This window comes from Rhipicephalus microplus, chromosome 2 (genome assembly GCF_043290135.1).
Source record: "Rhipicephalus microplus isolate Deutch F79 chromosome 2, USDA_Rmic, whole genome shotgun sequence".
In the NCBI taxonomy this organism is placed as follows: domain Eukaryota; kingdom Metazoa; phylum Arthropoda; class Arachnida; order Ixodida; family Ixodidae; genus Rhipicephalus; species Rhipicephalus microplus.
Window position 1 is genome coordinate 297,671,880 of NC_134701.1, and position 24,171 is coordinate 297,696,050.

Consider the following 24,171-nt stretch of genomic DNA (forward strand, 5'->3'; position numbering starts at 1 on the left):
AAAAGACGGGCTCAAGAAGCGGGCAGTCCGGGGCTAGTTGGATGGGGACATTAGGTGTGCATGATTTCAAGTTAGGAAACTTTCTCCTTTAGAGTAAAATGTTTTACACGCCCCCCTCGGGAAGACAGGGAGCTTTTTGATACACTGTTTTCGTTTTGTCCGTCTAGATGGCGCCAGACAAAGATTTTCGTTGTAATGGTGAAACTAAGGTAGATTTCTCAGTGATTATGCAGCATTTGTGTATGATTCGTGTGTATACATATATCAGGAGACGGGAAATATTGTAGTAAGCTATACATGCTGAAATGTGAACCCGGTTTGAAGATTATTGAGGTTTTGTAGGCGTTTGAAGCATGATAAATTCGGACAATTTACAAGCGCCGTTTCGCATTTCTGCTAGTTTTATTCAAAAATGCTACATTGAGAAAACAGATAAGGGCTACTAGTTCATCTGTGTGCAAAATCAGTTCCACAACTTCGGTATCGTTCTACGATAATGGACAGAGGTGGGTCCTACTATAGATAAATTGCCCAATTCAGATCACTATGAATAAAAAAAACCGCAGTGCTTAAAAGAATTGGATTAAACACAGAGATAGGGGATGTTGTTCTTTATGTACGCCCCGAAAATCAACCTCCTCTATAGCGAGTAGTTAACGGCCAGTCTACACGTAAAGTTACTAAACTTGGCTGTTTTCAAAAGACTACCAACGATAAAGTAAAGCAGAAGTCTTAAATCACTTTGCTACGTTGAGGAAATAAATAAATATGTCCTGAATGCGCGCGTGTGTAAGAAACAGCACTGTAACTGTAGACGATTTTTCAGAAAATGGTCACTATTGAGGCACAGTCAGCCCAAACCACGTAAATAGCACCTATTCTTGCCTTGCCATCCCCGAAAAATAACAGTTGATTTGATTTTAATAGACATATTTCAAAAGCGAGCCAGAAAGTCAAGCTTATCAATGGTATACAGGTCAGCAATACAAAACAAAGAGAACAGCCGCCATGTCAGTTGGAAAAGTGGCAAAAAACGGTGTGCTTGTGCCGCCGGAGTGAGGCCACCGCCTTTAATTGGAGTCCCCGGCGATTATTACGTATTCCGACTTTTCTGCTAGTGTCCCGCACCTAGAGGTTGCTTTGTCCCCTCTCACCCGCAGAACTACTTCACGGAAGCTGCGTCTTGTGAACATTGAACCAACTAAGCCGTTTTTCCCGAACCTCTTTTCCCTTTCTTCTCTGCCGTTCTGGGTGCCGGTACCCTACTGCTCTCGCCATAGGCTGTTCCTTTGTTCACCTTCGCTAGTCATCGGCTGACCTAAGCCTTTCTCTCATCGCCCTCATTTTTTTCTCGTTCTGTCGCCAACAGTCTCCAGCTCAGCGATTGTCATCATCAGGTCACTCTGAGCAACCATGATTTTCTCCGTTTTTCCTTGACCTCACATTGTCCACACTTAGCGTCAGCTTCTTCGGCATTTACATCCGCACTACCCTCTATTTTCAAACCCATCCCACATCCTGAACATTTTACAACTTTTTCCACCATGTCTTTTTTACAGTCTTTTTTGCAGGAATTCACCAGTGTCCATTAGTAGCTGAATTGTCCAACTCAATAATTACAGGACGCAGAACACGAAAAAACACTGCCCTAAGTAAAAAAAAGTGTCTAAGGTCTACTCTACTACAAAGATTTACGCGGTCGGTACACTTGCACTCCCACACCGTGGTGGCAGGAGAAAAAACAAACGCAAACAAGAAAAATACCGGCTGAATCACCATCGAACAGCCGTACAATGCAATAAGTTCATTAAAGGTTTGCACTACTGCCTTATCAATTGATAAAAACAAGCTCGAAGCATGCAAAAGCACTTATCTCCGCAGTCGATCCGGAGCCCTCGCAAGACACACGTCTATTCGCCACCAAACCAACTCGAGAACAACACACACGTAAATAACACACAAGGAAGGAAGGAAGGAAGGAAGGAAGGAAGGAAGGAAGGAAGGAAGGAAGGAAGGAAGGAAGGAAGGAAGGAAGGAAGGAAGGAAGGAAGGAAGGAAGGAAGGAAGGAAGGAAGGAAGGAAGGAAGGATGGAAGGAAGGAAGGAAGGAAGGAAGGAAGGAAGGAAGGAAGGAAGGAAGGAAGGAAGGAAGGAAGGAAGGAAGGAAGGAAGGAAGGAAGGAAGGAAGGAAGGAAGGAAGGAAGGAAGGAAGGAAGGAAGGAAGGAAGGAAGGAAGGAAGGAAGGAAGGAAGGAAGGAAGGAAGGAAGGAAGGAAGGAAGGAAGGAAGGAAGGAAGGAAGGAAGGAAGGAAGGAAGGAAGGAAGGAAGGAAGGAAGGAAGGAAGGAAGGAAGGAAGGAAGGAAGGAAGGAAGGAAGGAAGGAAGGAAGGAAGGAAGGAAGGAAGGAAGGAAGGAAGGAAGGAAGGAAGGAAGGAAGGAAGGAAGGAAGGAAGGAAGGAAGGAAGGAAGGAAGGAAGGAAGGAAGGAAGGAAGGAAGGAAGGAAGGAAGGAAGGAAGGAAGGAAGGAAGGAAGGAAGGAAGGAAGGAAGGAAGGAAGGAAGGAAGGAAGGAAGGAAGGAAGGAAGGAAGGAAGGAAGGAAGGATCCGGCTGTGCCCTTTAGATCACGCGGTTGCTCACACTATCTAGCCATGAAGTACTATTACTGTGTGTCTAAGGATTGAATTCCACGCACTCCTCGATTGTAGCAGCCAATCAGTTAGCCTCCTTCTGGTTATTTCTACCCACTTAAAGTCTATTTTGCCTTCACTGTCCCTAAACCCCAATGCTTTGAAAAATTCGGCGCCATTATCTTCGACTATAGGACGGAGCCTTTTAGAGAAAATTATCAAATGTTCAGCCATTTCCTCTTCCTCTCCACACGCACTAAATACTGTGTCTGTGCCTTCGTAGTTTGCTCGGTACGTCTTAGTCCGCAATACTTCCGTTCTAGCCTCGAAGAGCAGAGAACTACCCCGAGAATTATCGTAGATCTTTTCCCTTGCAATTTCCTTCTTAAATGTTCGGTAGGTCTTCAGTGATGTTGTCGTAAGCATTCCCATCTTTGACGTGTCTTTCTCTGTTTCCTTCACCTTCTTCTTAACCGATGTTTCCATTTGGCTTGGTCTTCTGATCTTGTCTGAATACTTGCTTGACAATTTTCGAGTTCGCTTACTCCATTTAGTATCAATATTCTTCATGTACAAGTAGCTGAAAACTTTCCTAGCTTAACGCTCCTCTCCCATTTTTCTCAATCGCTCCTTAAATTTTATTTTGCTGCTAGCTTCCCTACACTCAAACGATATCCATCCCATGTCTCCCTGTATCCCCTTATTTGGGGCATTCCCGTGTGCTCCCAAAGCAAGTCTGCCTATTCCACGTTGTTTAATTTCCTATCTTGCTTGAACTTCTGACGTCATGCACAAGACCAGCTTAACGCTCCTCTCCCATTTTTCTCAATCGCTCCTTAAATTTTATTTTGCTGCTAGCTTCCCTACACTCAAACGATATCCATCCCATGTCTCCCTGTATCCCCTTATTTGGGGCATTCCCGTGTGCTCCCAAAGCAAGTCTGCCTATTCCACGTTGTTTAATTTCCTATCTTGCTTGAACTTCTGACGTCATGCACAAGACCGTAATGCCGAACGTCAAACCCGGGACCATGACACCTTTCCCGATCCCTCTCACAACGTCACACCTATTGTAGTTCCACAGTGCCTATTTTTCATTACAGCTGCATTCCTGGTGCCATTAGTCATTACGTATCTTTCGTGCTCCCTTAGATACTCAGCCCCGTTATTTAGTCAAACGCCCAAGTATTTGTATTTATTCACTATTTCTAGCGTGACTTCCTGTATCTTATGCTCACTGCCTTTGTTATCATTAAAATCATGATTGCCGATTTTTCCCTGCAGATCTTCCCTGTTTTCGGCTATTATTCCATACCATCTGCATACATCAATGCTGGTAATCACTTTTCAATGTGTTTCCTTGCTTGGCAAAAAAAGAGGCTGAATCCAAGTCGACTCCCGTCTAATTTGGCTTTTAGCCCCTGCAGATACAGCATAAATAACAAAAGTGACAAGGGACATCCCTGTAGAAGGCCGCGTTGTATCTCTATAGGCTCAGATACCTGCTCTTTCCATTTGATAACTACCTTGTTACTTTTATAGATATCCTTTAGAAGATATAGATTATTAATCTATCATCTATACTTACAATCTGTCTTTTTTTTCTCTCTCTTCTTATTTGTACTTTTAATCCTCAATACCCTTCCCCACGCAGAGTAGCAAGTCAGCGAATTTTACATGCCGGCTAAAATCTCTGCATTTCAATGAAGCGTTCTCTCTCTCTCTAACTCTCTAGAAGATTAGTTGTTCCATCTTCCACATCTAGTGTGTCCAGTATTCCCCGCAAGTCTTCTTGAGTCACACTATCATAATCTCCCTTGACATCTAGAAATGCTGGCCACAGGGGCCTGTATTCTTTTTCCGCTATTTCAATGCAATGCATCAACAAAAACAGATTGTCCTCCAACCTCAATCGTTTACAGAATCTATTTTGTAGTTTTCCCAGCACCCATTTTTTCTCGACCCATGTCTGTAGTCTTTCCTTTATTATTTGCATCGCCAGCCTGTAAACTATTGATTCCACTGTTATAGGACGGTAGTTGTTTATATCATCTTTGTCCCCCTTTCATTTATAGATCATGATCATCCTGCTTAGTTTCCACCCATTGGTCGCTTCACCATTTATTATTGCTTTGCTCGCTGCCTCTCTTAATGTTTACTTAGAGTTTGGTCCCAGTTTCTTTATTAGCATAATTGGGATGCCGCCAGGGCTCCTTGATGAGCTATTACGCCCTTTCCCACTGTCATTGTCACAGTGAAGCCACTGAGCTAATGGGTCCATCCTCATCTGGTACGGTGCATGCAGCGCTTTCTTGGTGTTTAATTTTTAGTCATCATTGTTTTAATATATTCCACTGCCTCATTCCCTTCTAGTCTGACCACTGATTTGATGATTTGATATGTGGGGTTTAACGCCCCAAAACCACCTTATGATTATGAGAGACGCCGTAGTGGAGGGCTCCGGAAATTTCGACCACCTGGGATTCTTTAACGTGCACCCAAATCTGAGCACACGGGCCTACAACATTTCCGCCTCCATCGGAAATGCAGCCGCCGCAGCCGGGATTCGAGCCCGCGGCCTGCGGGTCAGTAGCCGAGTACCTTAGCCACTATACCACCGCGGCGGGGCCTAGCCTGAACACTAGAACTGTAGTTATCAACCTCTGTTTCATGCTTGTCTTGTTACTCCGAGAATCGAGATGGTTCCAAAACTTTGCAGCTGCCTTTCTATCCTTTTTGTTTACTTGCGCCATCCATTGGACCCCCTTTCTTCTAATCTTTTCACTGATCAAATCGGCAGCTTGCCTACTGCAGCTGAAAAATTTATCTCATTTTCTTTTGACATCATCTTCCGGTTCACTCATCCGTCATATACACATAAGGACATAAACACATAACGCCATCTTGTGAGCGATTCTCAAAACTAACTAGAACTGGCTATTGCAACATACTAATGGAGAACAACCAGCATCCCAAGGAGCTTCACCCCTAACATTCGCCAGTTTCCACGTACATTGGGAATCGCAGTCATGCGAAGCATGAAAGGTGACTCTGTTGAAATTAGCAAAACGTTACAAAATGGCATAAAGATGTACAAATGTTGTACAAACGGACTTCTGGTGCACAGTCGCATGTGTTATATACAACCAGTTGTGTGCACTTGTGTAACGATGCCAATAGCAACATGAGTGTTAGCAGCACCAGAATTGGTAAATTGATATGTAGCGATGGTGTTCGCCACGATGGTAGCCCCGGACACTGCTACCTAAATCAACTTCTGTGGATGCCACCTAACTACAATTGACGTGAACCCGACGTGACGGCTTATCATAGGAGTAAATATGTAATGTTTACAAAATTAAGTAGTCCGCATTGCAGCCACACTTGACGTTCCACCAACATTATGCCTGAATGGTGCCTTCTTCCAAAGCAGTATCGAGACATCGCGTAGTTCTGTGGTAGAATACTTGATTATTACGCAGAATGCTTGTGTTCTCTGGACTCATTCGCTGGATTCCGTGCCGACTGGTTGTGCCCTCGCGATCTCCGACGACAGCGCAGCTCTGGCCGACTGGATTAGCCCTACGCCATCACCTGTCGCCGACAAGAGCTCTCGCAAGTGGCGCTCCGTCTTCGGACTCCTGTGACCGTGTTTCATCTTTCCTATCTCTTCTGTCGTCGCTCGCCGTCCGTGCGCGTCTCTCTCTCTCTTTCCTTTAATCCTATCCCTTTAATCCATCCTTACCCCCCTCCCTTGTGAGCTACTGTTGAGGCGTCGCACTCTGATGCAGACAGTTACTGGGCTCACTTTTCTCTTCTTTTGCCTTTCATAACCACACTCTCTCTTCTCGCTGGGGCCCTCATCATTATTCTCTGCATTTATCAGGTCAACCCTGCCAATGGCAACTTTATTTCTTAACACTTGAGCGTTAAAATCATTCCTGCATGTTCTCGAAGCTCCTGAGTAGACAAACTGTCCATCACTTGAGGCACATACCCGCCCGTGGAATACGGGTATGCTTCAGACATGTCTGGCGGAAAAAGTGACGACGCACGCACCGGGATTGACACATTTATTTCATGAACAGCGAGTCATATTCGTCAAACCAGCTTACCCTCCCACACTAAGTTTTGGTTTACTCAAAGCGGGTGATCACGGGAGCACCCAGACGCTGTCGGATGAATAGATAGATAGATAGATAGATAGATAGATAGATAGATAGATAGATAGATAGATAGATAGATAGATAGATAGATAGATAGATAGATAGATAGATAGATAGATAGATAGATAGATAGATAGATAGATAGATAGATAGATAGATAGATAGATAGATAGATAGATAGATAGATAGATAGATAGATAGATAGATAGATAGATAGATAGATAGATAGATAGATAGATAGATAGATAGATAGATAGATAGATAGATAGATAGATAGATAGATAGATAGATAGATAGATAGATAGATAGATAGATAGATAGATAGATAGATAGATAGATAGATAGATAGATAGATAGATAGATAGATAGATAGATAGATAAATAGATAGATAGATAGATAGATAGATAGATAGATAGATAGATAGATAGATAGATAGATAGATAGATAGATAGATAGATAGATAGATAGATAGATAGATAGATAGATAGATAGATAGATAGATACCAAAAATCTGCCTATGCCCCGGCTAGCCACTTTCGAGTAACACGACCGATGCTCCACCTATTGAGCTACAGCGGCTATCGTACCATCATATTTGTTGTGAGTATATCACGATCATCATCATCAGTCCGACTACTCTAACTGCAGGACAAAGGCATCTCCCATGTTCCGCCAGTCAACTCGGTCCTGTGCTTGCTGCTGCCACTTCCTACCAGCCAACTTCCTAATTCTATCAGCACAACTAACCTCATCTCCCCTCCCCGCACCTGCCTTCTCTTAGAATCTAGTCTGCGATCATTAATAACCAGCAGTTATCTTGCCTTCACACTACGTGCCCTGCCTATGACCATTTCCTTTTCTTAATTTCGACTACGATGTACTTAACACCCATTTGTTCATCGATACACTATGCTCTTTTCTTGTCCCTAAGGAGTGCACCTATCATTTTCCTTTTTATCGATCGCTGCGTCGTCCTCAACTTTTTAAAATCCTCCAGCCTTCTGCTCCATACGTAAGTACCGGTAAGATGCAGTTGTTATATGTCTTCCTTTTAAGGGATAGCGACAATCTACCATTCTTGATATGAGAATGCTTGCCGAATTCGCTCCACTCCATTTTTATTATTCTAGTTACTTCAATCTCGTGGTTCGGCTCCGCGGTTACTACCTGTGTAAAGTAGACGTACTCTTTTACAACTTCAAGTGCACTGCTACCTATCTCGAAGCGCTGTTCTATTCAGAGGTTGTTATACACTACTTCGTTTTCTGCTAATAAATTTTAATGCCTACTTTTCTACTCTCCGTGTCTAATTCAGTAACCATGAATTGCATTTCATCCCCTGAGATACTCTGCAATGTAATGTCATCGGCGAAACGCAAGATACTGAGGTACTCTCCATCAACTCGCATCTCTAACTCTTCCCATTTTAGGCCGCTGGTAACCTCCTGTAAGCAGGCGGTAAATAACATTAGGGAGACAGTATCTCCTTTTCTTGCACCCTTCTTTATTGTTATTCTGTCAGTTTATTTATATGCTTCGTCGGCACCCTGATTTCGCAGTGTCTGCGTGACTGCTGATATATCTACTGAATCAAATGCCCTCTCCTAGTCTATGAAAGCTATTATAGTAGATGGGGTGTATTCTCAGCATTTCTCAACCACCCGATTGATAGTATGACTGTGTTAGATTGTTGAGTAGCATGTACAAAATCCTGCTTGTTCCTATCGTTGGTTGAATTCTATTTTTTTTTTCTTATTTCTCTTAGCAATTACCTTTGTAAATGGCTTGCATACGACGTAGAGCAAGCTGATCGGCCGGTAATTTTTCAAGTCCTCTCGTTTCATAAAAAACTGATCGCCTTCGCTAAATCAAAATCTACTTCCTACTCATTGCGGTTCAAAACATTGCACATTGGTACCAAACGCTACGTGTATGACCACTCCACAGATTCTGTTCAGGAGATGTTGTAGCGATTGCCCCATCATCAAAATAGGCCTCACCGCCCTAGATCCGCCCCTCGATCAAACTTATTGCTCTCTGCTATCTTTACTAACATACGCAGCTTTATTCCAAAACGTGACATTATTTCTAATCTGGTGTTATCATCTGATAGCAACCTTCTGATACTAACGGAAACATGGCTTACTAGTGACGTGAGTGACGGCGAGGTACTCGCTGACCTACCCAATTCTAGAGTGTTTCGAAACGATCGCAGCGGCACGAGAGGAGGAGGAGTACTCGTCGCTGTCAGTCACAACATATCCTGCTCGTCTATAAACATTGTGTCCAACCTTGAAATCTTGTGGCTTAAATGCCATGCCGCACCGCACTCAGTTTTACTAGGCGTTTGCTATAGGCCCCCTCACAGTACTCCCGATTTTTCTTCTAAGCTCAATAATATCCTAAGCGAAATAACGACCAAACACCCTAACATGCATGTAATTCTGTTTGGCGATTTTAATTTTCCTAATATAGATTGGGCAAGCCAGCCTGCACCAGCGGCTACGTCAAGGGAATCGAACGACTTCCTTGATGTATGCCTTAACTTTAACCTATCTCAAGTTCATACAGAACCAACCCGCGTTACCGATAACTGCCAAAACATTCTGGATCTTATATTAACCAGCCATCCCGAGTGCGCGTCCTCCATTGCATACCTGTTTGAAATCAGTGACCATAAAGTCATTCATGCTGACTTCGTGATTAAGCCCGCTTTAGCCCCGACCATAAAAAAAACTATCCGTTTGTATGATAAAGGAAATTACGAAGCAATTAACTCTAAACTAACGAATTTTTACTCCACTTTTGACACTGCCTTTTCTCATCATAATGTAACCGAAAACTGGTTGATTTTCAGAGATAAGCTAAACGAAATGGTTGATAAATACATTCCCCAAATTAACATCAATCCTAATACCGCCCAACCCTGGTTCAATAAAGCACTGAAACGATTACAAAACAAGAAAAAACGCTCCTTCCACGCAGCCAAGTTCCGTAACACCCCTGATGCATGGAACAAGTACAAAGCCGCCGAATCTGCTTATTTGCAAGCCATACGTCACGCCAAACACTCATTCTTCCATTCGGACGTGTCGTACATGCTTAAGAACAACCCCCAAAAATTCTGGCAAGTCATAAACCCACAGGACACGCGCAATATTACACTATGTAATGAGTTAGGGGATGCCCTAAGTGACACGGAATGTGCACGCGTGTTTAACGCCGCCTTCGCATCCGTTTTCACCCAAGAAACTGAGTTGTCATTTACCATCCCTCATGCGAACTTTGAATGTACCATGCCACCAATTACATTTTTTTTCCAGCGGTATTTCATCACTAATAGACAAAATCAAACTTTCTTCTTCGGCTGGTGTAGACAACATTACATCCAAACTCCTGAAAAATACTAAACATATCTGTGCAGCGTATCTGTGTCTACTATTTTCACAATCAGTTTCAACAGGAATGCTGCCTCCAGATTGGAAGCACGGAAAGGTCGTTCCAGTCCACAAATCAGGTAACAAACAATCACCATTAAATTATCGTCCCATTTCATTAACCAGCGTACCCTGCAAACTCCTCGAGCATATCATCTACACACATATCATGGACTTCCTTGATTCCAATAATTTTTTTCATCCTGCGCAGCATGGCTTTAGGAAAGGGTATTCGTGTGAAACGCAGCTAGCTATGTTTGTTCACGACCTGCATGTTAATCTTGACTCTAACCTTCAGACTGACGCCACCTTCATCGATTTCGCAAAGGCATTTGACAAAGTTCCTCATGAGCGCCTACTACTAAAGCTTGCCGCGTTGATTTTAAATGATGACGTATTAGCATGGATTAGAGAATTCTTAACTAATCGTTCGCAATCAGTTTCCGTCAACAATCAAATGTCTAACACTACCCCGGTAACCTCAGGTGTCCCTCAAGGGTCTGTCCTAGGCCCACTTCTGTTTTTGATTTACCTTAATGACCTACCATTACATGTATATTCTAACATACGCATGTTTGCAGACGACTGCGTTATTTATCGTAAAATAAACAACGTTTCGGATAACACGTCTCTTCAAACTGACTTACTAAGCTTACAGGAATGGTGTAACCTTTGGCTAATGGAACTCAACTCTAACAAATGTAAAACTGTTTCCTTTCACCGCCGTCGAAATCCGATAGTATTCCCGTACCAAATTGCTGACACAAACCTCGAATTAGTTCCTTCCTATAAATATCTCGGAGTAACCCTTTGTAGCGATTTAACCTGGGCAACGCATATTACGAACATCATTGCATCTGCTAACAAAACACTCGGGTTTTTAAAACGCCATTTGCGTCACGCTCCTAATAATGTCAAATTACTAGCTTATCAATCTCTCGTAAGGACGAAGATAGAATACGCATCAGCCATTTGGAGCCCGCATCAAGCATATCTCATCAATCAACTCGAGTCCCTTCAAAATCGAGCCACACGATTTATTCATTCTACGTACTCTTACGACGTCAGCATATCAGCACTGAAAACAGAATCTGGCGTATCATTGCTTGCATCTCGTCGCCGCATTTCTACTCTTTCCCTTTTTCACAAGTTTTTTTTACAGCTCGCTCGGCAGGTCACCATACATTCTTCCTCCGGCACGCATCTTTCATCGCACTGGTCACCCGCAACAAGTTGAGCGGCCGCGTACGCGCACCGTCACTTTTTCGTCCTCATTCTTTTTTCGTGCAGCTACGGACTGGAACGGCCTTTCTAACGAAATCACCGCCATAACCTGTCCTACCACCTTTTTGAACACCGTAACAAATTACCTTGCATTGTAAAATGGCTTTCACGTTTTCATATATGTACCCACCTCTTATGTAATACCCCTTCAATTGGGTCTTTAAGGTAATAAAATGAAATGAACATTGTTCGTATGATAGTTCGAATAACTAACAATCGTGATGGACTAAAAGAGCAAGACGCGCTTCGTTTGGTAAAGAGCTTAGTCATCAGCAGACTAACATACTCGCTACTCTACCACAACATGAATAGAGAGAAAAAAAAGAAAACAATAAGGATGGCGTATAGAGCGGCCCTGTGACTACCACAACGCACCTTAACTACGAAGCTATCAGCGCTCGGACTTCACAATACATTTGATGAGTTGGCTGAAGCGCAAGTAACCACCCAGATTAACCGCCTGCTACAGACGCCAACCAGCAGAGAACTTCTTCAGAGGATTGGTCTCGGCGAACAAGTACAGGCACATGGAAGAGCTAAGAAATCGTCGTGCTCAGTCAGAGCCTGGTACACGATATGTCCCCTACCGAAGAACATGGACCCAGTTCTACATGCTGGGAGACGTAAAGCAAGAGCCACTTACATAGATAAAAATACAAAATGTTTGAATACGGCGATATTTACAGACGCTGCACCATATCAAACAAATGCAAAGAAAATGGTGGCCGTGGTCACAGACCAAAAAAAAAAAAAAACGTTACAAGTTGTGGCTCCATAGCCGAAGCCTCTATTAGAGAAGCGGAGGAGATAGCGATCGCACTGGCAATCAAATAGGGCAGGGAGCGAAAAGCCCCATTGACAATAATCACGGATTCGAAGGCTGCATGTAGGAACTACAAGAAGGGTAGAATATGTATGAATAAATTCAATATTCTAACTAAAGCTCATGAAAATTTTCGAATTAAGTACATCCAAACCATTATCTGGGCGCCAGGGAACGAAGGCGTCACCGGGAACCAGTTTGCTGATGAGGCGGCTCGAAGCGTCACAAATCACCGCGCTTCCTTGCACACTGCAACGGAGGATCCAACGCCCCTAGACCCTAACTTTGGTACCATTCTACAGGGACAACAAAAAACTGTATGCAGTACCGCATAAGAACCTCACAGCAATGGAATCGGCGACATTACGTAGAGAACAAACACATACATGAACTTACACAGACTACATGTATTCTACCCCACAGCATACAGAGTTATACATATATCAGTGGTGTGGGGCCACACCAACTCTGTTTCACATCTTATGAGAGTGTACACATATCAATAAAGAGCACCACAATATGAATAACACAGAGGAACAATGGGAGGCACTGCTATCCAGCTGGTCCATTGCTAAGCAGCGTAGGCTGGTCCAACGGGTAGACATGATGGCTAGGGCCAGCGGAGCCCTGGAATAGGGGCCCGACCATTTGGAATGCTGCGCGTTTTGCACAAATAAAGTTTTTTTTCTCTCTCTACCCTTTCTTATTGATTAATATAAAGTTAGCATTCTTCCAAGATACCCTCTCCATCAGGAGACGCTTCGTAAACAGCGTGGCCAGTTTTTTTTTTTTTTTTACAATTTGTCCGCTGTCTTTCAGCAGGTCTGATGCTAACTAATCCTCATTAGCAGCTTTGCCTTTTGCATTCCCTTCAAGGCTTTCCTCACTTCTTCTGACATTACTGTTGGTCCGGAGTACTGCTAGTTCTTACATTATTGTCGTGGTTGTAGTGGCTACTGTAGAGATCTTTGTAAATTCCTCCGCTACAGTTAGTATGAGGCACCAATTACCAGCGTGTTTGGTGCAGCGCAATTAATGCGGCTGATGTAGAGCGCGTAGCCAGTTCCCGACCCGTCAACTAGCGAAGCCGATCAGTTCCGCGGAGACGAACGCGGAAGACTTGAGCACGGGAAAGAAAGGAGACTTGTTCGTTCTCACGGTCCACAAGCGGAGGTTCGGGCTTGGACTCGGGCAGTCGCCTGAGGCTGCAACAAAGCGTCTCTTCACCGGACTACGGCTCTTCCTTCGCGCTGCCACCGTGCACTCGAGTCATCGAGGGGACCCATTCCGAACCTCAAACATTTTCACTCCTTAGCTAGTGTTGAAGCTAGTCGAGGAGGAGGAAAATAACTGGCGCAGTCGACGTGGAGAGCCCGCAGCGATGAAGGCGCTGAAGTCCGGGAAGCTGAGAAGACGCTCACCGCTTCGGGACCTGCTGTGGCGCTGCGAGAAGCAGCATTGACATTCGGTACGAGCCTGCCGGCCAACATTGGAGCCTGGAGTTCAGCAGCGCAAGAGCACTGCGCGTCACTGAACGAGAGCAGAGCCAAAGGTCATCGTTGAGCGACGGACCTACCGGGGAGGCGCTGCAGGGTGCTGCTTCAGGAGCAGAGCAGCAGACTGAGTCAGCGACAGAGGTGATCGGGCGGAGACCTGCTGCATTAGAATTGGTCGTCGCAGCTATCGTTGGCGACGAGGCGGACGCAGTTCCAACTGTCAAGTGCATCGGGCGACGCATCACTGCAAGGTGAGACCTGCTTTGTGCTCTCGGGGCCCCCCAAATTTGTTTTTACTGAATGCACTTGCGTTCAGGCACTCTCTGGGAGATGGCGGACTCAGATAGAGATGTGATAGAAGGGGACGCCGTTAGTGAATCGGATCGCACCATAGAACTGAAGCTTGAAATTGAAGCGCTGAAGCTCAAGCTTGAGCTAGAAAAGATGAGATCGTCGCGTGCCTTATCAGAGGAACCGGAAAACCGGAACCAGCAATCCACTATCGGACGGTACGCGAAAGAGCTGAAGGCAGTCTTAGCGCCCATGCCTAGTAATGAGCCAATGATTCTAGCCTGGTTCAAACATGTGGACGCTCTCTTTGCAGCATTGAGCATACCCGAGGAAATTCAGGGCACGATTATACTACCATTTTTAAATGACAAGGTGCGTACGTTCGTGGCCAATCAATCGGAAGCTGGGGTAACGCCGTATTCAGATTTAAAGTCGATGGTGCTAAGGGAGCTGAGGATGACTCCAACAGAGTACCGTCGAATGTTTTTGGAAATCAAACGAGGAGCCGGTGAATCGTGGAGCCAAGTGAAGGCACGCCTAGAGACTATGTTTGCGTACTACGTGAGAAGTAGGGAGGTGGAGACATTTGAAGGTGTTCAGGAATTGCTTATAGCGGACAGGCAAAAGCAGTTAATGCCAAATGAGCTCCACTCACTGGTGCTTCAGCAGGAAGTGAAGGGCTCGTTGAAGGCCAAGGATATTGCGGAGTTGGCCGCCAATTTTGAAGAAAGCCTCGACAGCAGACAGGGCAGTTACCACGGAACAGAATGAGAAAATTTTAATTATGGGCTGCAATCGAAACCCTTTACCGCGGAACAGAATCAGGAAACTTCAATTATGGGCTGCAATCGAAACCCTTTGCTAGACAAAATTTCAGCCTCAAATCAGGATTGTGTTTTGGCTGCGGAAAACAGGGTCACTTTCAGAGAGATTGGGAATTTTCCCGTGAGACTGCTACTAATACAGCCGAAGTTTCAAGCGTGGCATCCCAGAAGAAGCGATTATGGGAAAGCCGTCCCGCACCATTGCGACACTCTGCGATTATGAAAAACTCGCTGATGAGGAATCCGCACGTTGAGATTCTTGTGGGAGGCAAGCCCTGTTTCGCACGCGTTGACTCGGGTGCGGACATAACGGTGATACGGGCGAATGAAGTATCCGCTGAGATTTTGCGTGAGAGCAGTGACACAACAGTGCTAACCGACGCTTTTGGGCAAGGTGTGCGTCTAGTGTGGGTACCTTTCGGACTTTCGGTCTCGCCAGGAAGTGTTGCTGAGCCGGTGAAACTGCGATGCGCGGTGACCGATCAGTTGGCTTCGAGTGTATCCGTTTTTCTTACACCGAAAGATTACGAATGTCTCCGTCACCACCGGCAAAAGCGACTGAATTGTCTCAAAGAGCGTGATGCGAGGGTGAACTGTGTAAAGCGGGAGATTAAACAGGAGCAGTATGCACCGATGCGGGAGCCGGAACATGTATCTCAAAGTTCTAGCACTAAGGCTAACTCCGTGCAGTGTGCATTGGAAAGACCGGACGGCCGGGTAATGGAACCGCAAATGACTAAGTCCGCATCACTTTTAAAGCAGGCGCACTTGAAACGTTGCAATTCTGCTGCGGAATGTAATGTGGACGGCGCACGGCTTAGTCCGTTCGATGGAAATGCTCCCGATGGAGAGAAGGAACGTGACGAGCCATTTGTCGATGTTCTGCGTCAGGTGAAAGAGGTATCGCATGTCAAAGGAAACGAAGGACGGTTACTGTATCACAGGGAGAATCTACACGGGAAACAGCCCCGCCAGTCTGTGGTGTCAGAGTCGAGCCGAGACGAAGTGTCAGCGATCAACAACTCTTGCGGTGGTAACTGCCCAGAAAAGAAAACGAGAAAGCGCGTCAAAAAGCGGCTAGCATTGGGTTTCGGCGGTAGAACGAGGGGGTTCTATGTCTGGCGTATTCCCCGTTCAAAAGGAATCGTTGTCAGGATGGGACCGTCACGTGTGCGAAGTGGAGCCGTAAGTTCTTGGATGGGTATAACTACCGGACTTTTTTTAAGATATTTTTGTTCTGTGTTGTTTTTTTTTTAGTTTTGAAACAATTTTTTATGCAATCGCCGCGGAGAAAAGTTATTTCAGTAACTAGTTTTGCACTTTCTTTTTTTTAGTGTTTAGGCATGGCGTGTTACCGAAGAGTGGTGACATGGTGAATGGCTTTTAGTGAAACGCCTGCTATTTGTTGGTTACGGTGGTTCGAGTGTGTTCAACACGCTGCCGTGCAACGGAGAGGCACAGGTAGCGTTTGATTGAGTTAGAGGCCTTCGCGTTGATTTCCGAGTGTCGGCAACCAACCCCAGCAGAGCTTTTTGTTTTGCCACGGACGCATCGAAAAGGGCAATTAGAGGTTGCCTCTCTCAAACGATAGGTGAATGGCAACGATCAGTCGCATTATTCAGTAAGAGACTGAACCAGTCGCGACGGGAGACGTCCACTGTTGAATAAGAGGTGAATGAGAAAAATTAATTGTTCGTATTGAAGGTGCACTGAACAAGGCTGCTTGTGCTCTTTCGCGTCTCGGATGATCACTGGGTTGCGTGATTGTAACTCTTTGTGGTAAGGTGGCGTTTTTCTCACATGGTTGAGTTTTTTTTTTGTTGTTGTTGTATTGCAACTCAAGTAGTCTGTGTGAATTGAATGACAGTACAGGAGTTTGCATCACACGTTAAAGTGTTATGCGTGATGTTTAAGTGGGTCGAACAGACTAATAGTTCCAGCGTGATGTGAAAATGATTACATGTGTTGTGTAGGAATAGTTTTGTAGATTATATAAGGCAGCGTTTGTGAAGTGAGTTTGTCATAATTTGTTTTCTTGGTGCGATCCGTTGAGACTTAGGTATACCTATACCGTTAGGTCCGTCGCTCTCTTTGAGTGTGTCATGCGGGGCCTGGAGGGTGCATGGAGTGGGTCTCCCGTGGTTGGAGAATGACCGTGTGGTGTTGTGCGTTTAAAAGACAATATGCCGCCGGACTATGCATGGTGCGTGTGCCCCGTGACAAGCTAATACGAACTGACTGTCGCTGCGGACTTACAATTCTGAATGCGTTATTCAGTGTTGTGCATTACGAGGGTGTTTTCTTTCAGAGGACCATTTGAGAGCAATATGCGGTGTCTATTTCGCACAAGGACGCGAAAGTTCTCCGGTTGAGATGGAAGTGATAATCGGTTCACGCATGTGCGTGCACCGAGAGTAAGTTTATTTTGAGCGATTTCTTTTGTTTGTTTTTGTATCGCGTTACTGGACATCGAGTATCCAGTAACACTTTTGAGGGGGGAGGAGTTAGTATGAGGCACCAATTACCAGCGTGTTTGGTGCAGCGCAATTAATGCGGCTGATGTAGAGCGCGTAGCCAGTTCCCGACCCGTCAACTAGCGAAGCCGATCAGTTCCGCGGAGACGAACGCGGAAGACTTGAGCACGGGAAAGAAAGGAGACTTGTTCGTTCTCACGGTCCACAAGCGGAGGTTCGGGCTTGGACTCGGGCAGTCGCCTGAGGCTGCAACAAAGCGTCTCTTCACCGGACTACGGCTCTTCCTTCGCGCTGCCACCGTGCACTCGAGTCATCGAGGGGACCCATTCCGAACCTCAAACATTTTCACTCCTTAGCTAGTGTTGAAGCTAGTCGAGGAGGAGGAAAATAACTGCTACTATCACTATCCTATATATATTGGTAGTTTCTTTGTACCTTAGCGTATACATCTGGTTTTTACCTATCCCAAGTTTCCTCTTCACCGCTTTGACGCTTCCTCCATTATTTAAGAGCATATTCAATTCTCTCCATGTTATACCTTCTTACATCAGATACCTTTTTATTAATCAACATCGAAAGATCTGCCAGTTCGATTTTGTTTGTTGTGTTTGAAGGTTTCATGCTTTGACGAGTCTTAATGAGGCCCTTCGTCTCCTAAGACAGTTTTCTAGTGTCTTGGAAGTATAACTACCGCACCTCCAGCTTCCCCTGCACACTCCGTTATGATACTCGCCAGATTATCATTCACTGCGTCAATGCTAGGGTTGATTTCTTCGATCAGAGCTGAGTATCTGTTCTCAAGCGAGACACTGAATTCCAGTATTTTCCCTCTCAGTGCTAGCTCATTCATTGGCTTCTTGCATATCAGGTTTCTGTCGTTCTTTCTTCAAGTCTCAGCGAATTCGAGACCTCACTGTTGTATGGTCACCGCATCGTATTTTGCCAAACACTTTCACATCCTGCACGATGCCTGAGTGTGCACTCAGAATAGAGTCTATTTCGTTCTTACTTTTGCCACTAAGGCTCCGCCATGACCACTGATGGTTTACTCGTTTTCGGTAGACGGTATTTAAGATATGTAAATTATTGCGTTCCGCGAATTCTACTAATATCTCCCGTCTGGCATTTGCAGTACCGATGCCATAATCCCCTCCTGTCTGAAGCCCCAACCCCCTAGTGCAGTATCTGGCCACTACCTCCCACATGAATACGCCAATTAACCCTCGGCCCTCAGTCGCCAGCAGCTACGAAGCAACTAACCACAGTGGCCGTCAGATCTGCGACTCAGCAGAGCGTGTTAAGAATCTCTGGGTCCGGACAGGCCGCCCTTAGAACCTGAACTTGGCAACGTTTAACGCTAGCGCCTTATCTAGTGAGGAACGTCTAGTTGTGCTATTTGAGACACTAGAGGATGTCCAATGAGATGTAATAGGGCTCAGTGAGGTTAGGAGGACAGATGAAACGTATACAGTGCTACAGAATGGGCACGTCCTTTGCTATCGTGGCTTGGCTGGCAGAAGAAAACTGGGAGTGGGGTTCCTTATTAACAGAAACATAGCTGGCAACATAGAGGAATACTATGGCATTAATGAAAGGGTGGTACGTATTGTAGTTAAACTCAATAAGAGATACAAAGTGAAGGTGGTACAGGCTTACGCGCCACCGACACGACACGAATATAGCTGTGGGTATATATGTGCATTTAAACCCACGAGTCACGCAGTACGTGATCTTATTACGAGCTAGCTCCTGACCAATAATGCCCCGCATACCACCTGAAGACATACAGTGCGCCAGAAGGGACCCTCGCGATAAATGGACCAATGAGAGGAGTTTTAAGGATTAGTTTTTTGACAAAGTCAACATTAATTAGACCTAACAGACAAATTAGGAGAGCAAAAGAAAGTGTAGGAGATGTCACTCGCAGTAATGACATAAATATGAAAGAAATTATCTTGTTAATTTTTAACATTTACATCATGCATACAAATAAACTCTCCTGCACTTTCATTGGCTCTCTTGACAGTTAGTTCTAATGAATTTTATGTCGAACAAAAGAAAATAGTTCATTTATAGCGTTCCGGTAGATTCGCATTCAGGTCTTATGCGTGGGGTTATTGATCAGCGACCAGCTCATAACATCAGGTGCGACGTGACGCCAACAGGCAGAAAAAGCGTGTTCCGCACTGAAAGTAGCCACACAATTTGGCTTTGGGTCATGAATGCACCCCTGTTCTGAGCGGCGTCTATCGAGACTCACGGCAAAGGCGCGGACAGAGTTCCATACAATAACACCTATACAGAAATCTGGCTCTGTGATCGTGTACCCCCATGGAAGCTATGGGAAGTACACGCTTCGGATTGGATTGCGTTAGCTAGCGAACTGTCTAGGTGTCTTTTTCTAAAGTGTCAGTTTCGTTCTTCGTGCAGAGTGGGTAGGTGTGGATGCAAAGCACTGAAGCAGCGCCTTTGTTGTTCCAAAAAGCTGATGACTGATAGGTCTCTCAATTTACTGCGACGTTGGAGCTTTACAAGTCGTATTGGCAATTTAATCGAAGCATCGTCCACTCACCACTGCGCTTATATGTAGCGCCTCATGCCAGTGCAAAATATTACATCGAGTTCACGTTTTTTCGTAAGCGCGCGTCTTGCCAAAACTCGTTTGAATCGACTTCAAAACGACGGCGAAGCTAAGTAGACGCACCATCACGCTCCTCTGACTCGACTTCACCACGAAACGAGAAGTGTGTTGACAGCAGACCACTTGGACAGACGCACCTGGCATCGCAGCAGACGAAACGTTGAGTATATCTCAGTTAATTCTGCACAGTTATTTCTATAAGTAGATAGTGAGTATTTTCGAGGGCAAAACAAGCATGTTTCTTTTCAAGCATTGTAAAAATAATTCCTTATATCTCGATGCCAAATCTAGAACGCAATGGCAGAGCAATGCATACGCTGGTGGTTATATTTGTCCAGGTCTCACTTCTACCACATAACCACAAAAACTTCTTGCAATAAAAACTACGCACAAAAGAATGAAGCACGTTCAATTTAAAAATATAACTTCAGATCACTGTGCTTTACACTCGGCAAACAAGCGTCGCGAATATCAAGAACATGATCCTTCCGGTACAGATCCGAAGCCTGTACTTCAATTCCCATAACTGTCATGGGGGTACAAGCGCAGCTGAAGTAGCTGGAGGTAGTTTCCTAAAATTAGCTAGAGGGCACTCTGGCGCTGCGATCGTTCAGCGATCGCGGGAATAACGGGTAGTACTTAGATTTTCCTTGTCTTAATACTCGCGGGCCTCGAATTGCGCTTGTCGCTTCGTTTATCGCAGTGTTTCGATTTTGTTTAGAAGAACTTCGTGACCCGATTCAAATTGGTGAGGCTGAATGATTAAAGTGGTAAAGCGTAACTGATAAAATATTGCGGATTGTTGTTTTGTAACAAAATAGGCTCAAGCCATGCGAAGCCAAACGGAACGTAAAGTACGAAAATTGGGTAAATTCATATACTGCTCATATTTTCCACGCTCACTGAAGCGCGATGCGTTGCTGCTCAAATAGACACTATGGCCAAAGTTCCCTCTAGTGTATAAATGGAAACTCTTTGGCTGAAGGAGCCCCCGTAGACACTCGCGGCAGATTCTCCCCTAGGTATTGTATGAAACTGAGCGCGGAAAAACTTGAACAGACGGTGGCTCCCTCGAGTGGATACAGTAAGGAGCTGCAGGCCGACAATCTCCAAGGCCACGTCGTCTGTTTATGTGCGTGGGAACCTATCCAGAATTGTGACGCCCGACTTATTGTGCGTCATCTCCAAGTCCTATCCCGATTTATTCACGTATCAAATACTGCATAGCCACTAAGTGCAACATTTTATCAAAATTATTCTGATGAAGTTGAAATTTATCAGCGTACTGTATCCGAGCACCAAGCGTGGCGCCCCTTGATGTCAACGTATACATAGTGTGCATGTGACGTCACTTCCGCCGTTGTCGCCCTCTCCCGCCATGTCTGGGTACGTACGGCAGTTCGCGTGCTGCAGCGCGGTTAGTTGGGGGCTCGTCATCTGTTGCTGTGTACGATGTTGAAAGGGAAGCATTGTAATTTCTTGTTGTCGCACTTTAACGAGCTCATCTTATCAGGAAGGCCTCGTTTGTCCATTCGATACAAGACCAGAAAATCAAGATGTGCGACACGTATACCACCAGCCACCGCGTACACCGGCTGCCCGCCACGACCTACGAGGGCTCATTTTCTCGATTTCACTACAAACACCACAAATCGCGTGGCCCACGAACAAGTGAAAGCCCAAAGTCTCTCGAGCCGATATTTCAAGAGTGGATGAGCGAAGCGCAGCAGCTCCCATCGAAAACGAGTCGTGCAGAGCTAGGCAAGTTTACAAAAGATATAATATTAATATTAATATATTGCTGCGGCCCACGTCACCAAAGTAGCAGCGACCCCCCGTCCCCGTCCACCCAAGTGTTTTAAACAGTTTTGATGCTGAGCCTATTTGATTCAAATTTGTGGAAACAGGCGAGGAAAATATTATGCGAGGCAGATAGAGACTTCGCGTGGTGCATGCCGCGGTAATGCCGGTTATCACTTTTTTTTTGCGTATGTTTCGACACTTTTTCCACCTTGTATTTTATTTTTTGTACGCTAATGTACAGTGGAATCCCTGAAAATAATGGGGACCGAGTTAGGAAATTAATTGACCAACTTTTCAAAATCATGACTCCTCCCCACCCCCCAACTCGAATCGATCGGCTATACTTCAAAGTGAACTAATATTGTTTCGCATCCATTTTCAAAGTTTGTTTCAATGCAATACCCGAATTTCCGCGATTGCCATCACGATTTTAACCACTTCCCTGACACGCTGATTGTGCACGCAGTGGTCGCGACAAGTTTGTATGTACATCAGTATCTTGGTAAGCTACCTCTGTTTGCAGGTAAGTGCTTGGCTATAGCACTTACCTGTAATGGAGTGGCACCTTAAGACGCAAATATCACCAAGTTTCTTCATGTATATTTTTTTTGTTAATCCGCGCCAGCCAAACACGCCGGTACTTTTCGCAAAATCGCAATGTGCGTTCTCAATTTTGGGTAATAACTTTCGGCGAAGAAACATCCCGAAGCTCTGCTCCCTCTTCGAGGACTACTAAATCAACTTGCTTCACTAGCGGCCCCCAAACTTGCATCGTGAGGCAAAACTAAATGGGCGCAAGCACGAGGAGACAACACAGCAGCGGTAGGCTACGGAGTCTGTAGGTACCCGGGCATGTCGGCGGCGCATTTCGGAAGTGACGAAGGGGCGCTGCGTGACACACATGCAGACTATGTATACAGAACACTGCAACTTCACCAGTGGACAGAAACCTACTTGCCACCGGCGTCGAACTCTGTAACAGGCTGCTTCTCTTTGAAGAAAAACAAGTGGCATAGTTTGGGAAAGTGTCCTAAATACAGCGGGAAAGCGAACCCATGTCGGTATATCGAGGACAGCTGAGCGATAAGTGCAATAAGCGTTTCAACTCGGGGAATTCGCTCCACGATAGAGTATTCTGAAACAAGTAATAAAATGAGGCTTCTTGTCATTTTACCAAAATATCCTCTTAACGATCACATGATGAAACTGAACCCGAAATCTTTTTAAATCATCGCACAATGGTACGCCAAATGGAGTCAAGGCCATTACCGAATAAACGACCATCGAAGGCGAAAATCACAATAAGTACAGAGCGGCGACTTATATTATATTTAGACTCGGTTAGCTTGCCAGCGCGTGATCTATGATGGACTATCATTTGCTTCTTTCTAGCGAGTTGAATGTGTCCGAAAGCGTTCAAGGTGATATTCAGTTTGAGCTTTAACGAACCCGAGGAAATTCGAAAATGACAGCGTCCCATTCACCCGGGAGAGCTGCGTTTACGGTAATGTAAGAAAGTTGCTTATTATTATGCACCAATAAGCTGCTTGTTCAAGTCAAGTGCGCGGCAATATTGCTTAAAGCAAGCATTACGGTCGACGCTTGAACATCCCACAATATCACTGCGGTCAAGCCAGTGTCCATGGGAGCTGGTCAAACTAGAAACAAAATTCGAGCCTGCGATGCCAGTCTTTTAAGTAACGCGGCACCAAGGCGCCAACACAGGTTGCCTCCTAGCGCGGGTTGTCCCTAGCGCGGGTTGAGTGGCGCTTCCATACATTCCATGCAGTGCACCGATACGAAGAAGCAACCAGCCCGGACGCGTGGTACGAGCCCCGTTCGACACAACATGCACGAAGAGCTCTCCCGCTGCAGCTACTCGCGGGACGGCTGTCACGGGTCAAAAGCGAAACCGCGTGCAGGGGAACCCCAGGTCCCGCCGGGCGGGCGCCGCCGCAGGGCGGGCCCGCAACAAGACAAGCAAAGCGCGATAGGCGGGGGCCCAGCGGCAGCCCTGTGCGACGGCACTCGGCCACGCACGGCCCGGCATCACGGAAAGGGCGCTACACTAGTCTTTCCTTTCCTTCGAGAGGCTGCTGAAACGCGCACACTCACCGAGCAGGCCCAGTTTTGCGAGATCGCCATCCAAACTGCTCGGGGCCATGGAGGAACAGAACCCGGAAACGCTGCTAGCGCCGCCACACATACAGTTTCGTTTTTGACTGAGGCACTGTCCTAGCTATGATAAGCTGCTGTTTACAGGTTAGGGGACATAATTCACAAAAAAATAAAAGGCAAATCATAA

General features: G+C 45.5%; 1 protein-coding gene across 1 annotated transcript in view; it reads right to left on the reverse strand.

The window, feature by feature from the left end:
* LOC119178606 (uncharacterized) overlaps positions 1 to 24,095 on the reverse strand; it is a 78,420-nt gene extending 54,325 nt beyond the window's left edge. Inside the window, exon 1 of the mRNA XM_037429822.2 lies at positions 23,982 to 24,095. The gene's annotated coding sequence lies outside the window, so the exon portion shown is untranslated. The remainder of the gene's footprint in view (positions 1 to 23,981) is intronic.
* Between the last annotated feature and the right edge of the window lie 76 nt (positions 24,096 to 24,171).